Source organism: Polypterus senegalus, chromosome 5, assembly GCF_016835505.1.
Source record: "Polypterus senegalus isolate Bchr_013 chromosome 5, ASM1683550v1, whole genome shotgun sequence".
Taxonomy (NCBI): Eukaryota; Metazoa; Chordata; class Cladistia; order Polypteriformes; family Polypteridae; genus Polypterus; species Polypterus senegalus.
The window spans coordinates 69,751,443-69,765,834 of NC_053158.1; the positions used below are offsets into that span (position 1 = coordinate 69,751,443).

At 38.5% G+C, this 14,392-nt stretch overlaps 1 protein-coding gene across 2 annotated transcripts in view; it reads right to left on the minus strand.

Moving 5' to 3' along the window:
- ralbp1 (ralA binding protein 1) overlaps positions 1–11,767 on the minus strand; it is a 67,512-nt gene extending 55,745 nt beyond the window's left edge. Inside the window, exon 1 of one of the 2 annotated variants that reach the window (XM_039754774.1) lies at positions 11,688–11,767. The gene's annotated coding sequence lies outside the window, so the exon portion shown is untranslated. Of the gene's footprint in view, positions 1–3,451; positions 3,475–11,687 lie in introns of those variants that run through there. The other variant, XM_039754775.1, reaches the window with a different exon arrangement.
- Between the last annotated feature and the right edge of the window lie 2,625 nt (positions 11,768–14,392).

A 14,392-nucleotide genomic window follows, 5' to 3' on the forward strand; every position in this document is an offset into this window, starting at 1 on the left:
TGCATCTTGCTCTGTTACACCCACCACCTGCATGTCTTCCTTCACCACATCCATAAACCTCCACTTAGGGCTTCCTCTTTTCCTCTTACCTGGCAATTCCATCCTTAGCATCATTTTCCCAATATAGCCAGGATCTCTCCTCTGCACATGTCTAAACCAATGCAATTTGCTTCACTGACTTTGTCTCCAAACGATCCAACCTGAACTGACCCTCTAAATGCACACCTTTCTAATCCTGTCCATCCTCATCGTGCCCAATGCAAATCTTAACACTTAACTCTGCCAACTCCAGCTCTGCCTCCTGTTTTTTGGTCAGTTCCGCCATCTAAAATCCATATAACATAGTTGGTCTCACTACCATCCTGTAGACATTCCCTTTTGCTCTTGCTGATACTCATCTGCCACAAATCACTCCTGACATTCTTCTCCACCCATTCCACCCTGCCTGCACTCCCTTCTTCACCTCTCTTCCACAATTCCAGCTACTCTTTACTGTCGATCCAGGTATTTAAACTCATTCATCTTCGCCAACTCTACTCCCTGCATCCTCACCATTCCACTGACCGTCCTCTCATTCACACACATATATTCTGCCTTGTTCCTACTGACCTTCATTCCTGTCCTCTCCAGAGCATATCTACACCTCTCCAGGGTCTCCTCAACCTGCTCCCTACTATTGCTAAATATCACAATGTCATCAGCAAATATCATAGTCCACGGGGACTCTTGTCTACTCTCGTCTGTCAACCTGTCCATCACCATTGCAAATAAGAAAGGGCTCTGAGTCAATCCCTGATGTAATCCCATCTCCACCTGTCACACTTCTCTCATACATATCCTGTAAAACTCTTACATACTTCTCAGTCACTCCTGACTTCCTCATACAATATCACAACTCCTCTCTAGGAACCGTCATATGATTTCTCCTGGTCCACAAAGAAGCAATGCAACTCCTTCTGGCCTTCTCTGTAATTCTCTATCAATACTCTCAGAGCAAACATGGCATCTGTGGTACTCTTTACTGGTATGAAACCCTACTGCTGCTCGCTATTCATCACCTCCTTTCTTAACCTAGCTTCCAATACTCTTTCCTATAACTTCATGCTGTGGCTCATCAATCTTATCCTTCTGTAGTTACTACAACTCTGCACATCCCCTTTATTATAAACCGGTACACTTCTCAATTCCTCAGACATTCTCCCACTTTCCAAGATTGTATTACACACGCTGGTTAAAAACTCCACTGCCATCTCTCCTAAACACCTCCATGCTTCCACAGGTATATACACCTCCATGCTTCCACAGGTATATCATCTGGACCAACGGCCTTTCCATTCTTCATCCTTTTCATAGCTGTCCTTACTTCCACCTTGCTAATCCGTTGCACTTCCTGATTCACTATCTCCACATCATACAACCTCTTCTCTCTCTCTATTCTCTTCATTCATCAGCCTCTCAAAGTACTCTTTCCATCTGCTCAACACACTCTCCTCACTTGTGAGTACGTTTCCATCTTTATCACCCTAACCTGCTGAACATCTTTCCCAGCTCAGTCCTTCTGTCTAGCCAATCGGTACAGGTCCTTTTCTCTTTCCTTAGTGCCCATTGTTTACAGCAAGGGAAAATTCTTCTTTATCCTTTCTTTTCCTAATTAAAAAGAGGATCTGCTGCACAAAATATATGCTCACTCTTTATTCACACTCAGACAAGTATTGTGAATACTTCTGAACTTATTCTCTTTTAATTGCTGAAGACCCACCTCTATTTTCTTACCCTCTGCCACTCTCCATGCACAGTTTATTACTTCACTTTCTTTAATGAGGAAGGCAATATTCTCATCTTCACTTTTATCTAAAGTCTGACTGTCGGCTCTCTATTTACTGGTCAATCAGCAGCAAAGTCAAGTTAAGTCAAGTCAAGTCAATTTGGGGAGCATGCACTGGTACAGTGCATTGCCGCAACCACTACATGACGAAACCACTCATGATCCCGGTTTACAGATCAACATATTTATGGTATACTGTAAAAAGAAAGTTCTGAAAAGCTTGTTTTTTTGAGATTAGCTAATTCACCAATTGAATCAATTGGGGCAAAAATATGCTGAGCTTTATCAGCAGTCAATCAACTGGAGCATCACTAGTTATAGATTATTAGAATTATAAAAACATCAGTTAAAAAAATTAAGTATTTATTCCTGCTTATATTTTTCTTGTTGCAGTTACTGTAATGTGTAATTTACTTAGCAACATTTCTGACATCAGTCCTACGTAATGTTATCTAATGGCCTTTGTTTTTTGGATTTTGTAGCCCTCCTTTTATATTCTGAATACTTTTTAAAAACTTTGAGCATAAGAAAAGTTATCTATAAGCAAAATGCATTAACATTACTATTATTACCATTAGTAGTAACCACTAAAATGTCTTTCTAATTAAGACAACGGTTGGAACTTAATTCTGCCAACACAAGAAATTCTCAGGGGTGGGCAGATTCAGTCCTGGGGGGTCGCAGTGGCTGCAGGTTTTTGTTCCAACCCAATTGCTTAATAAGAAGCACTTATTGCTCAAGTAACACTTCTGCTTCACTTAAGTTGTCTCACTCAGAAAAATCTAGAAGCCTTGTTTATTTTAGCCTTAAACAGCTGTATTCTTGGTATTTAATTGCTCCTTATTAGCAATAAGATGACCATAATAATGACAAGAGACCAGCATTTCTCCATTTAGCTTATTACCATTTACACCTGTGTGTATTTATCGTGCACTATTGGGTTTAATTACATACTTGGAAGGAAAGTGAAGAGAAAAAAGTGAAGGACTGAGAATCACTTGTCTGTTTTAGACTTCAAATTATTTGGATGATATCCTTAGAAAGGAAAAAAAAAAGCACTAGCAAGCCATGAAATTACATAATTGACAAGGAATGGTTTTCAATTAAGCAAATGGGTTGGAACAAAAACTTGCAACCACTGTGGCCCTCCAGGACTAACTTTGCCCACCAGTGATGCATCATCCTCACCATACAGGTGATTGTAATATACCATGCTGCAATCTATCAATGTCTCAAAAGAAATTAAAAAGTGAAAAATATTTTGGAAGTCACTGGTAGGGAAACCAGTACCTTTAAGTGTTAACATGTTTCGATGTTATAAGAACACTGACATAGGTTATACAAAAGAACCTCAGGACCACATTCAAGGATCTGTAAAATGTTCTTGCATCCATATACAAATCAATACAATCAAATCAATGACAGACTTTAGCGAAGATAATTTTTTCTGTCATAAAATAAATTGCTCCTTAAATTAAGTTTTCAAAAGACCCTTGGATGATCCTGTAGATTATTAGAAAGCTGTTGTCTAGGCTAACGACTCTCAAATTAACATTTATGGCTACAATAGATATGTCAGTTACATTTGGAAACAAAAATCTGAACAATGCCAATGACCAGAATTACCTTATCTGCACAGTCAAGCACAGAAGTAGCCATGTCACGGCTTGGGGCTCCAAATCTGGACAAGTCTATATTGATAAAGCAATTATGAATTCAGAATGATACCAACATTAAAATAGACATAGACGAAATTCTTTATGCAGTACGGATTTTGAAAAAAAAATTACAGGTATGCTAAAAATTTTGAATACATTTAAATGTAAAATACAAAACATGGAGATCAGTACACAAAAAAAGAAAACCAAAATGTGGTTTCTGTTTGTGTGGTAGTGTCCTAAAGGAAATGTCTGTGTGTATGGACTTGTATGTGAACTTGACAACTGTGTGGGCCTACCCGTTAAACACTACTATCTATCTACAGTGATATGCAGCTGAACTCGCTTAGTGAGTTAACGCAAACAGGGAAAAAGAGCAACAAAATCATGTCTTATGTTGTGCTTGCTTGAAAGCGATGCAAGTGACAAAGAAGCTACAGTTTAATTGGTTTAAAAGAGCCTGCTATTGAATGAATCTGAGTTGCATAGCATAAGCAAGAAATTTGATGGATAAGAAGAGCATGTGTGTACATTAATCAGAAATACATTTGTCAAATGAACATAACAATAACTGAGCACAGATCTCCACAGCCTACTATTACCTGCCTGAAAATTTCATCTATAGCACCTAACACTAAAAGAAAATGGTAAAATGAAAAAAGGAGAAAAAAAAGGAAGCTCTTCCAATGTTAGAGCTCACACAAAGAGATTCAGTGCACTCCAGTGGAACCCTGCCAAAACAAGAAACTGTAACAAATAGACCACAAAGTACCCTTGCCAAGTTCAAACAAAACAAACAGATCCAACACTGCATTTAGAGTCTAATCACACATTACAAGTAACAGACTGAAATGGTGATAAAAAATAAATTAGCACAGACATCAAATTTTCACAGCTGAAAAAGAAAACATATCAAAAGTACAGCCTGAAATCTACTGAAACCTGGTGGAATTACAACTCTGGAAAGTTTCATGCAGATATGGCCCACAGCAATGAAAGCAAGCTTCAGTCAAGTTAAACACTAGATGACACACAAAAAGTTTTTAATGTTTAAGAGAGCAAAAACATTCTCAAGCTTCTGAGCTAAGAAGCTGTAGATGTTTGGAAAATGATAATAAATCAAGATTTAATACAGTTTACTAATATTAAAAACCACCGATGTGGGGACTGAAACATATTTTGTTTGCTTTACCATTCATTCTATCCCTTTTTTCAATTTTGACATCCACTTAATCTGATGGAGAGTTGTAAAGTATTAGAAGTCCACTCACTCACACCAATTAATTCCGAGATGTTAATTAACCAAACCTGAAAAGAAACTGAGGCACCTGTACACAGTTCTTTTAAACACAAATGATACAGCATGCACACTCCATATTGTGATGAGGACAGAAGTGGACACAGCAGAATACACAGTTATTAGTTTACACATGTGTGCTCACCTCCCATTACAGCAAATAACTAAGAAGTAAGTGACCCATGTTGGAGAAGGCTACACTTAACACATATTTAATCCACAGGCAGAAATACTTCACAGTCCTCTAATGCAAAATCTTCACATTTAGTATTAGCCCTAATTCTAACCCTTTCTTCATTGCTAACTGAAATACAAGTGTCCCATGTATCAGCTACACCAGCTCTCTAACAGCTATCAGTGTCTCTGTTCTCATGAGCCAAGAATGTGTTCTTCTTGTGTATGACAGAATTGCACGATGCCTTAACTCCTTGCTGGGTTGTTACAACGGGTGCTACTTCTTTGTATTTCATGGTTAAGTGTGCTTTTACAAATTGAAGTTTATCCCATATTAGTAAACTGAATGGTTTGCTGAATAATTCAATCATTGATATGGCAGGTAAACTGGGCATTACTGTTTTTTTTTTATTGTTCCCTCTACTAAACCTCTATTCTTAATGAAACTTTTGAAACTCCATAAACTCTATATGTTAAATTGGGTTAATTGTAATATATGTAAAAGTTCATGAACATCCACTCAGCTGTTTTAGAAAATGCTCCCCAGACACTTAAGAGTCAGAGAAGCAAAACCCTATCGCAATACCACTAGGAACTAAGCAAGAGGTAAACCCATAATAGCAAAAAATGCTTTCATTTTAGATTTTTTTTAAATTATTTTAAAAGGAGGAAAAATGCAGATCAACAAACTTGTGTATTCTACCAACCTCTCTATAAGCAGAAAAAAGCAGCCCGGCAGCAAGCTAACCCATCAATGGTTATAAATTTTAAAGCAGTTAAGAGGTCACTGACATCAACAACTGTTACATACAATGATGGACATTGTTTATACTGTAATACTCATAAGACTGTAGTCAGAATGCATATACTAAACTCATTCCACACATTCCAGGATCTCAGTCTCGGGATTTCCCTCTGCTTTGATTGTTTCCTACCTGAACATAACCTGACCATTGCTTCTGAGCTTTTTTATAAAAGGTGACAGTGCATGACACTGAATTTAGAAATTCTGTCACTGTAATCCTAAAATGAGGAGGACTAACAAGGAAGGGCTCCACAACACATCTTACCTTGTTTGTCAGAGGTCGCTTTGCCATTAATAATATTTAAGTCAATTCAGATAAACAGTTTTATTTTATAGTAATGATATTCAATTTGACAAGGAAGCTATACGGAAATCTTGTTTTCTCTGTAAAGTATATTGTAATGGGGAGACATGGCGCATGGATCAGGTGTCAACAGTTTTGTCATTTCCTAAATACAGTAATCCCTCGCTATATCGCGCTTCGACTTTCGCGGATTTTAAATGTAAGCATGTCTAAATATATATCACTGATTTTTTGCTGGTTCGCGGATTTCTGCGGACAATGGGTCTTTTAATCTATGGTAAACGCTTCCTCAGTTTGTTTGCCCAGTTGATTTCATACAAGGGACGCTATTGGCGGATGGTTGAGAAGCTACCCAATCAAAGCACGTATTACATATTAAATAAAACTCCTCAATGATATACGATATGCTTCCTGCAAGGTACTTCGCACACTTAAAAGCTCTAACAGCTCATATTGATTTTTCATTGTTTGCTTTTCTCTGCCTCTGTCTCGGACATTCTCTGCTCCTGACAGAGGGGGTGTGAGCAGAGGGGCTGTTTGCTTAGAAGATACGGACAGTCCTCTAAAAAATGCTGAAAAGACTACCTTCACATTGATCCCTTCATTGCGGTGGCTTTATCACAGTGCTTTGTTTACTTAAAAGCCCAACAGCCCTATTGATTTTTGTTTACTTTTCTCTCTCTCTGACATTCTCTGCTCCTGACGCGCACTCCTTTGAAGAGGAAGATATGTTTGCATTCTTTTAATTGTGAGAAAGAACTGTCATCTCTGTCTTGTCATGGAGCACAGATTAAACTTATGACTAAAGGGTGTTATTTCACGTCTAGAGGGCTCTAATAATGTTAAAAAACATATTTAGAAAGTCGTAAACAGGTTTTCTATGCTCTAACTGCGAAAATATTTATAAATAAAGAATTCTACTTCGTGGAAATTCATTTATCTGTCTGGAACGGATTCACCGCGATAAACAAGGGTTTACTGTATAACTGTGCGGAGAATATTTATAAACAGTGTTGGAGAGTTTCTAAGGGCTTAAAATATATAAAAATAATCATACAAACATATGGTTTCTACTTCGCGGATTTTCACCTATCGCGGGGGGTTCTGGAACGCAACCCCCGTGATCGAGGAGAGACTACTTTAGTTTTCTAGTTCAAATCAGCTAACTGATTAAAATGTTTTTTTTATTGACAACCATAGTTTCAGTACACAAATCATGATTGGTTTAACTATTATTTTCTGGTTTTACCCAGGTTGATTTCTATTTTTTAGTGTGAGACCCCTTCTTCTCATGTTAACTGCCACTACCTCAAAATATGTCTAATTTTATTGCTTGTATGGTACCATACGAAACAAACAGTGACAGATAATGAACTAATAACACTTTACATTTTAATTACTTATTAATTTGCAAAAACTTGTCTGAGCTTATACAGGGTTATGAATGCTGTCATACTTTTGTTTCATCCCATGCAGACTACAGCAATCCCCCTATGTTGATGTTTGCTACTCATCTCTCGTCTACAATTAATCCAAAATGGTGCACCTAGGATTTTTCAATGACACCAAAAAAAGATGACAATTTACCTATGCAAGCTTCTCTCCATTGGCTCACTGTCAGAGCCACAAAGGATTGTAAGATATATTGTCTGTCTTTAAAGTTTTACAAGGGTTAGCACCATCTTACCTTCTCTCGTCTGCTCTTATTGATCTTGTAGGTTTCTCAGGTCATCCAAACAGTAATTACAATTTGTTCAACAAACTTGTTTGAGGCTCTGGGGTTGACCATGCCTTTGCGGTAATGGGTGCTAGGTTCTGGAATGGCTTGTTCATTGCAGTAAAATCTGCCCCTATGACTGGGAACTAATTTAAAACTCCATTAAAAAAAACAACTTTTATTACCTTCCTTTTATGCCAAACTGAACGGTTTTATTCTCTAATCGTATACTCACTTTTACAGGTCTGTTTTTGTTTTCTTTTTATCTTCTTTTACTCTTTATTTATGATTTTACTGTTTTAATGTTTGGTTCATGTTCAGTTGTTTTAAACGTGCGCCACATGTAAATTGACTTGACTTGTTTGTGGTCCAGCTTGAGGTCCGACAAGTAAATATTACTATTGGGGTCACAGTGTCTCTAGGATTTCACTTAATCTGATAATCACATGCAGAATTCCGTCTGTAAATAATCCTTTACTTATCTGAACTCTTAGCATAATTTACTTGCTACCCATAATAATTCATACTTTTTGCCTTGTTAGTGAGATAACAGACTTTTTATTTTATTTTTCCACTTAAAATTAAGCCCTCTCACAAAAAAATAAAACGATTCAATAATTATGTGGAGGGAGGTGATGTAAGTCAGACATGTATGTAAGAATTTTACTGTGTTCCATACTAGTGGTTCTCAAACACAGTCCTGGAGACCCCCTGAGGATGCAGTTTTTTGTTCCAACCAATGTCTACTTTTAATCGGATTCCTAGTTTGATTAAGCAAGCTGTTATTTCCCAGTTTGTATGTTTTTGGGTCAATGTAGAAGTTACAAAAGCAAGTTTGACAATTTTTTTATTAAGACTGTACTAAGCCTTTCAGCATTCAGTGCGATTTGCCCGGGTGTCTACTCTGCTTGTTGTTCTCATTATTAGCTTATAATTAAGGGAGCAAACTATGCTGAATAAAAGACCAACTAATCGGAAAACAACAAAAGACAGTATAGCATTTAAAGCTATAGCAAAAATACAAATACTTAAGAACTATCCTAGATAATAATCTTAAATAGAATATAAATACAAAAAACATATTCTCTAAATGCAATCACTGCATATTTCTACTCCATAAATTCAGACTGTTAAAAGTGGACAAATTGGAAAAAAAAATATTACCAGGCCTCGAATAACCTCTTAGTCACAGCCATCAGCGGTGTGTCTGTCTGTAGAGAGAGTGTTGACCTTGTTGAGCGGTTTACTTACCTTGGCAGTGACACTTATGTCTCTAGTGACTCTTCCTATGAGGTCAGTAGACGGATTGGGAGAGCATGAGGTTGGGGGGTCATGAGGTCGCTGGAAAGGGGTGTGTGGTGCTCCTGATATCAATGCAAAAGGACAAAGGTCCAAATCTTTAGAGTCCTGGTGCTTCCTGTCTTGCTATACGGTTGTGAGACATGGACACTATCCAGTGACCTGAGATGAAGACTGGACTCCTTTGGTACTGTGCTGTGTTTCTTTGGAGAACCCATGGGCACCAATGGTTTGACTTTGTGTCAAATGAGCAATTGCTCATAGAGTCCCGAACGAGACACATTACCTGCATTGTGAGGGAGCATCAGTAATGGCACTACAACCATCTGGCGCATTTCCCCGAGGGTGATCCAGCTTGTAGGATCCTCATTGTTGAGGACCTGAGTGGCTGGACCAGGCCAAGAGGACGCCCAAGTAACACCTGGATGCGGCAGATAGAGGGTCCTTTCCGGTGGGTGGGACTGGACCGCATGTCTGCCTGGGGGGGTTGCCAACCAGGATTCCAAGCTGTTTTGTTGTATAGTGGGTGCAGCAACACACTGTACCAGTGCATGCTCCCCAACCTGACCTGACCAGAAATTACCAAACACTGAGCTAAAGTTACTAGAGCCGATGCAGATAATTTAGTAAGTGTGTATCAGAGAGCAACGTTGAAAAAATTGGAACTCATCTGAACAGATGACAGACATCCACTGCATACAGAACTTAACTTCACTAAATCAGGGAGGGTAGTCGCTTTAAAAACCCATACAAATCAATCCAGAAATGACTTTACATATGTTTATGTAACCATTCTACTGCATGTAATATGCACTACCAATAGTTAGAAGTAGTTAGCAAAGAATCCGGTTTCCAAATGATGTAGTTTTGAATTTCTGTTTAAGTTTTAATCTGTCTTTTTGTTTTATTTAAGTTCTATCCATCATTAGATTCAATTCACATGCACTACTACAGCATGATGCCACACCCACCACACAACAAAACAGCTCGGGATTTCAGTTGGCAACCCCTGAGGCAGAAATGAGAAGGCAAATTTCATGTTCTCTTACTGAAACATGACTAAATAAAAACCTTGTTCCTTGAAACATTATATGTCTTATGAATGTACAAATCACATTTAAATGGGGAATAACAGAAGAACAGCAAATTAAACGAGACCAACTAGAGGTAAAATGATTCACTGACTGTGACACTGGATAGAACAAAAAAGGGTCCTCCATGACTAAGTTTGAGAACCACTGCTTATAAAAATGATAATAAATCTGAACTTGATGTGATCAGTAGACACTAGCGTGTAAGGCAATAATAAACTGAACAATGCCCTTGGATCTCAAAACTATTCAGATCTAAGCTTTACAGGGCGGGATGTTGTGCAGTAGGGTGCACTGCCACCTCACAGATCCAACATCCTGGGATAGAATCCAGCATGTGGCCACTATTTCATGTGGAGTTTACACATTCTCTCTGCGTTTGTGTAAACTTCCCTTCAGCTGAACTGGTTTTCCTCCAAAATTCACAAAGACACACTGGTTAGGCTGACTATATCTGTGTGGGCATCAGTGATGGACTGGCACTCTGTCCAAGGCTGTTTCCTGCCATACTTCCAAACAGGCCCTTAAATGGACTGGATAGAGGGCTCGAGAATATCATCTTTTTTTTTTTTTCCAAGTAATGCCTCAATTCATCTTGTTACATTTCTGTCACATGCAGGAACTAATAAATAAAAATTGTGAAATTAACAAAGAGGTAGTATCATAAACTCACACTTAACTGCTACAAAAACCTGCAGCCACTGTGATGCTCCAGGATTGCTTTTGTCCACATTTTCTCCAAATAATGGGGTTATGGTTGTCTTTTTCACATTACTCTAATAAAAATGTATAGGGAAGCGGATACTATGAATTTCTAAAACATAAGACGAGGGTTTGACTACTACAGCAAATGAAGTCCAGAAAATTGCCAAACTTTGTGTAATCTGTGCTAATTATTGCACACCTACATAGACGTGTAAACAATGATAAAATCATCTAAAAATAACATTAAATGATAGGTTTCCTGCTGGGCAATGCCCTTTTTAGAAAGTCTGACTTGTGAATACATGTTTAAATGCAAGCTGTCCATATTACCGGTTACTTTTTAGTGCATTTATTATCACTGAGTACACACTGCACAGTATTGCACTGCACTGTTACTCGCTTTTGAAAGGCACCCTGGATTTGCGCTCGGCGCTAAAGACACCTTAGAAAATAAACATTAATAAGACACAGTACCTGCAATTTTTTAAATGCTCCGTTCTTTATCAGAGTGTGACGTAGTCATCTGATTGAAAGCTCAGATTACGTGTTGCCGTACGCTTTCTAGTACCAATTCTTATTTTTATATGACAGACATACATGCACTGCCTACACTGAACAAACAGATTATGCGACAAAGTTGAGGCCTCGATCCCGCCTGAGATTTAGGAAAATGGTCCCTGGAGTTGTCCCTCTTTAGAGAAGGCGTCAGTTTTAAGACAGCTTTGCCTTGTATTCCACACTGCAACACAAATATATCACAACATGAGGTAACAAAAATATAAAAATATAAAAGTTGAAAACTAAAAACGAACCTGTCCCAGCGATATAAAATAGACAGCTTCCTGCTTGCTGTTTACTTGCTGGAAAGTAGAAAGCGCATGCGCAATATGAAATACTAGGTCTTTTCGGGAATTGTAGTTTGAAGAAGAGGAGCTGACTTATGCTGTACATGTTAGGGCATTCGCTTAAAAACCACAATCCCCGCCGTGCCTCGCGAAAGGTTTTGCGGCGGCAACTTGCACTGCGGTGACTTTTTTAAGGGCACTGTAATTTAGTATGGTAGGCGTCGTAGAAGTACGGTGCGGTCATGTAAGACGCGTAACTTGAGGGTGTGTTCTGAATAATCTTTACCATTTCATAAAGCTCCTTTTGTTTATATTTTACGTGGCTTATTGTTAGTACTGATCTATGAAAGTAATGTAACCTTATCTATGTTTCTCATTTTAATTAATTTGCTTCATGTTGTTGTTTTCAGATTAGTAATTTAACCAACTTTTTTTTAAGACTTCACGGGTCATCAATATGGCTTCTCAATTTTAGTACCTTATTACTTTTGAAATGTGATGCAGATAGGATGTGTTTTGGACAAGAAGGCTCTTTCCCAGACACCTGGATATGTACTGTCATCATTACTGATCCTTATGGCTTGGTTTAAAATGGGAGAAAATGCACTGGAAGTATGTTTTTAAAACGATTCCCCAAGTCTAGTAACTTGTATGTCTAAATTGGTAAAGTAGTACGTTTAAAGATGAATCTTATTTGCAAATACTACTATGTGGCTCAAGGTTTCAGCTTCATCTACATGTCTCAGTAGTTTGTTTCAGATTCCCAAAACTCTTTACATAAAGAAGTGCTTCCTGGCTTCAGTCTTAAATGCACTTCCCCTTAATTTCCACTGGCATCCTCGAATGCGTGATTCACGCTTAAGCTGAAAGAATTCTGCTGGATCTATTTTATCAATGCCTTTGAGGATTTTGAAGACCTGGATTAAGTCCCGATGCAGTTTCTTCTGCTACACACTAAACAGGTTTAATTCTCTGAGTCTGTCAGTGTGGGATATGTTCTTGACTCCTGTGGTGCACTTGGCTGCTCTCCTCTGCACAGCTTCAAGCGCTGCTGTCATTCTTGTACTGTGGTGACCAGAACTGCATACAGTACTCCATTATGTGGTCTTACTATTGTGTTATATAGTCTGAGTAATAACATCTCTTGACTTATATTCAACAGTTTTTACAATATTACCTAAAAGTTTATTTGCCTTTCTAAACACTTCTGCATATTGCTTAGATGCCACAAATGTGCCAACATAAAACTGTAAGTCCTTTTCAGAGGCTGCTTTCTGCATGAGTGTCTCCCTTCTTGTATTTGTAATTGATGTTCCTTTTGCCCACGTGTAGTGCTTTGCACCTTTCTACACTAAACTGTGTTTTCGTCCAGTTTTGAAGCTTATCCATTTCTGAATTGTCTGAATTCTTTCTGAATTGTTTTTGTTACCTCCTCAATTTGTGTCATGCACCCATTTTTAGTGTCATTGATGGATTAAAGGCCAGAAGTCCACATGACCTTCATCATCTTCCATGTGAACCCTGAATACAATGAGGACTGATTGTGAGGTCATTTATGTTTGGTAGAATGCCTAGAATGCTGGGTGGTCTCATGGCCTAAGAACCCCTGCAGATTTTATTTTTTTCTCCGGCTGTCTGGAGTTTTTTTTTTTTCTGTCCTCCCTATCGGACTTTACTTTTATTCTATGTTAATTTTGTGTTCCCTAATTTTATTTTCTTATTTATTTTGTCTTTTATTTCTCTTTTGTTCATCATGTAAAGCACTTTGAGCTACATCATTTGTATGAAAATGTGCTATATAAATAAATGTTGTTGTATCTGCAAATTCCACAAGTTTACTAACTATACCAAAATCTAATGCAAACATAAATATAAATCAGAAAAAGTAATGGTCCAAGCAGAGAACCCTGATGGACTCCACTGATGACCTCACTCCATGTGGAGCATTCTTCTCTTACCTGTCCTCTTTGTCCCTTGCCATTTACCCTCCTTGAGATCCAGTTTTGTAGGTTACCTCTTATGCCTACAGATTCTACAGTAGTTTCAGAATTAATTTTCAGTATGGGACTGTATTAAAGGCTTTTTGGATGGGGTCAGGTTGGGAAGCATGCATTGGTACAGTGCATTGCTGCACCCACCACATGTCAAAACAACTCAGGATCCTGATTGGCAATCCCCCAGGCAGATACGTGGTACAGTCTCACCCCCCTGAAATGACCATCTATCTGCTGCAGCCAGGTGTTATGTGGGTGTTCCCTTGGCCTGGTCCAGCCACTTGGGTCAGGCCACTCGGGTCCCCAACAATGAAGATCCTGCAATCCAAATCACCCTCGGGGAATTGCGCCACATGGCCATAGTGCCATAACTGGTGCTCCTTCACAATGCAGGTTAATGTGCCTCATTCGGGACTCTTTGAGCAACTGCTCATTTGACATAAAGTCAGCAGTACCCAAGGGTTCTCCAAAGAGACACAGTACCGAAGTAGTCCAGTCTTCATCTCAGGTCAATGGATAGCGTCCATGTCTCGCAACCATATAGCAAGACAGGAGGCACCAGGACTCTAAAGACTTGGACCATCAACCTTGTCTCTCCAGCATGAAGATCTTTTTGAGTGTCTAAAGTAAATTATGTTGCATGCTTTGCTTTTGTGAGCTACTGCAGTTGCATGTTCA